Raw genomic sequence first — 3,835 nt, forward strand, 5'->3', positions numbered from 1 at the left:
TTCTCTTCATGCAACTCACTGTCACATGGACTGTTTGCATAATTCTCGCATTCTTCGAGGAGTTTAGAAAGAGAGTTTTCTATAGACAGCAACCTCTTCTTAAAAACAATTTTTTTCATACCTTTACCCTTTTAATCTGTGGCCATATCAGTAGTAAAGGAGCCATAGAAGAAAACAGCTCCGTGGACATGCAACTCATATATATAACTTGAACTAAAAAAACTTGATTAGGCGGTTGAGTTGTTAAGCCCTTAATTATGGTCAATTTCTCTATCACATGTGTTTTCAGGCGCTATAAGGTTACTTAAAATGGTCATTGAAACAAGATAGAATGAAGTAAAAACAATGTTAAAAAGAAGCTAGGCATATAAGGGGATGTAGTTCAGATGGTAGAACGCTCGCTTAGCATGCGAGAGGTACGGGGATCGATACCCCGCATCTCCAGTTTGTTTTTGCAATTTTGTTATCTTTTTGGGCTTCTCCTGTTTTCTGAACGTCTTCAGTTTGGGCTTGAGCATCTCCAATTTGGGCTTTGTCGTGTTTCCTGAGCATCTCTTTTTTTTTAAAAAAAAATATTGTTACCTTTTGGGACTTTTCCTGTTTTTGAACGTCTTCAGTTTGGGCTTGTACTGTTTTCTGAGCATCTCCAATCTCCAATTTGGGCTTTGTCGTGTTTCCTGAGCATATCTCTTTTTAAAAAAAATCTCTCTTTTTTAAAAAAAATATTGTTACCTTTTGGGGCTTGTCCTGTTTTCTGAGATCCCGATCTTTGTTTTCTCCAATTTGTTGGCTTTCCAGACCTTTTTTTAGACCCCCAGACCCTTTTTTTTTGAACGAACGGCACGAGATTGTGCACGTTTCTATTAATAAAGAAGAGAGTGAAGCAGTGCCCAAGAGACACCGCAGGAAGGGTACATAGAGGTTACGTAATTACAGCATAGGTAAAAGCGCAAGAAGGTGCTTAGCACCTGCGACACCCCACAGCCTTGCCTCTGCCTTAATTGCTGCTAGCAGATCTGCCACTGACCTCTCTTGCCTTTGGAAGGTGCGGTTGTTCCTTTCCAGCCAAATGTGCCAGACCACCAGTAGGAGCAGGGAGCGCGTTCCCTTTTTGGGCACAGCGACTGAGCCGACCATAAACCACCACTGCTTGATGGAAGTAGAGTCCGGCCAGGTAGCTGGAGCTAAAGGGCCAATGGAGAGCCAAGATGCTAGGGCGTCCCAAATTCTCCTCGAGTAGCGGCAACCAGCAATAATGTGATGAGCTGTCTCAGGGTGCCGCTTGCAAAGCGGACAAGAAGGACTGTGCGGCCATCCACGAGCTGCGAGCCTATCAAAGGTCCAAACCCGGTTGCGGATGATAAGCCAAGCGAATAGTTTGCATTTTGATGGCCCCCATGGCTTCCAAATAAGGGCTTTGAGATTGGAACAAGTGTGACCCATGAATTGAATCCGGTAAGCAGAGGCTGCAGAATATTCACCGGAGGCGTTGTAGATCCAATCGATGCGATCCTCTGTGTTCTGCACCAAGGAGACCGAATGGGCGAAGGACCAGAGCTCCACAAACTGTTTTAGATGATCCGCCGTGTGGATCGCGTGAAGATCAATGCGGTTGACCCACGTGCTGTCAGTCAAGGCCTCCCGAACAGAGAGCCTGCAGTCAGAGGAGGCAGCGAAGATGTCAGGCGCAATGTCCTTGGGTCGTCGACCGTTGACCCAGGCGCAATGCCAGAAGGAGGTCTTGGCGCCGTCGCCAATTGCGATTCTCGTGGCTGCTGCAAAGAGTAGTTTATCAGTGTCGTTGCAAGGGGTCTGTAACCCTGCCCAAGGGGCCTCTGGGACCTCCCACTCCCGCCACAGCCAGCGGAGCCGCAGCGCCCTTGCAAAGCGATGGATGTCAAGTACGCCGAGCCCCCCAAGATCCAACGGCCTCGCCACCGTCGGCCAGTTAACCTTGCACTTGCCACCAGTGAGGTTCTCATTCCCTGCCCAGAGGAAACGCTTCCTAAATTTGTCAATTTTTTCGAGCACCACCTTAGGTACATTAATGGTCGTAAGAGTGTGAACAGGTTGTGCAGACAACACGGATTTGACCAAAACGAGTCTTCCTGCAAAAGTGAAATTGCGACCTTGCCAGCATGTTAACTTGCTGCTAACCTTATCGAGAAGATACTGGAAGTCAACTTTTTTGAGCCTCTCAACCGACAAAGGAATCCCAAGGTATTTAATAGGGAATTGCGATCTTGAAGCAGGGAAGCCAGCAAGAATTTCGTCGAGATTGAGGCCAGCACATTTAATCGGAACGACTGAGGATTTCTGAATATTGGTACGCAAACCAGTCGCTTCCCCGAATTGATGTAGCAAGGTTGCGAAGGAATCCAGCTCTCTCTTTTCAGGTTTGACAAAGATGATGGCATCATCCGCATACATAGCGATCCGGAGACGTGTTCTAGCCTTGGCAACTCTAGACAGAATGCCAGCCTCGGTGGCCAAGTGGAGGAGGCGCTGCAGGGGATCAATGGCGAGCACGAATAAAAATGGCGAGAGGGGGTCTCCTTGCCTTAGGCCCCTACCATGAGTGATTGATTGACCAGGAATTCCATTTAGAAGCACTTGAGAACTGCAGGTAGCCAGTAAAGATGCCACCCAATCTCGCCATTTAGGAGGGAAGCCAAGATGAGCCAAGAGAGCGAGTAGGTAGTTCCACCGAACAGAGTCAAAGGCTTTCGAGATGTCAAGCTTGACAAGAAGCATGGGAGTTCCATTGCGGTGATATCTCCTGGCCATGTTGCGGACGAAAAGAAAGTTGTCGTGAATGCTTCGGCCTTTGATGAACGCAGTCTGACATTTGGAGATGATATCCCTCATGGTGGGCGCAAGCCTCAAAGAAAGCAGCTTCATGAATAGCTTTGCGACACTGTGGATGAGGCTGATGGGCCTGAAGCTGGATAAATTCTCAGCGCCATCATGCTTTGGGAGTAGCACAATGTTGGCCCTATTCAGGAGGTCGAAATTTAGAAATCGTTGATCGTGCAAAGAATTCATGACCGCCATTACATCTGCCTTGATGATGGACCAGCATGACTTGTAGAATTTATCCAGCTTCCCTGCTATTCTTTCGCCTTTTACCCCCAGACCCTGAGGTATAAGCTCCTGTCTTCAAGACACACCACTCGAGACCGAAGAGTTCAGGTTTCAGCACGTCAATCAACTACTATACGTAAAAGTAAGGAGTTCCCATCATTTGCAATGATCCGAGCTTTCATCCACTGCACCTCTCTCTCAGCCTTTTAATATTTTAACAAGAAAAAAAGAAAGAAAGAAAGAAAGAAATCTCTCAGTCTTTTAATATTTTAACAAGAAAAAAAGAAAGAAAGAAAAGAAAAAACAGTTTGGCAACCTGTCCCAGCTACTCTCCAGTCTCCTGTCCCCTTCCCTTCTATTTGCATGCATCGCAACGGTAAAAGTAAAAGGGGAAAAAACCCAAGACGGTCGGTTTCACTGGGACACCAACAACAACAACGCTGAACCCTGTGGTCGTCCGTTCTAACAAGCCTCGTCATGTTTTCCAGTACCCTACGAATGCATCCAAACAGGCAGGCAGGCAAATGCCAAAACGCTCAGCCGATCTACTCAGACACTCATGGCTCATGGCGGTAAAACAATGCCGTCTATATGGCAGGCAACATGTGTTTATCACGCACACGCAGCCACCTGATTGGTTACCCGCACCATCTCATCTTAGATTAACCGTATGCGTTGACTTTATTTGAGATGATATTTAATTGTGGGAATCGCATTAGTAGATATAAAATAATTCATTTTGATATTATTA

The 3,835-nt window shown here is 46.6% G+C and overlaps 1 non-coding gene across 1 annotated transcript; it reads left to right on the forward strand.

Moving 5' to 3' along the window:
- The first annotated feature begins 371 nt into the window (after positions 1-371).
- On the forward strand, positions 372-444 carry TRNAA-AGC (transfer RNA alanine (anticodon AGC)). Its single transcript has one exon. It is a non-coding gene; the product is annotated as a tRNA-Ala (tRNA).
- Positions 445-3,835: the final 3,391 nt, after the last annotated feature.

The sequence above is a fragment of the Zea mays genome, chromosome 7 (assembly GCF_902167145.1).
Source record: "Zea mays cultivar B73 chromosome 7, Zm-B73-REFERENCE-NAM-5.0, whole genome shotgun sequence".
NCBI lineage: Eukaryota > Viridiplantae > Streptophyta > Magnoliopsida > Poales > Poaceae > Zea > Zea mays.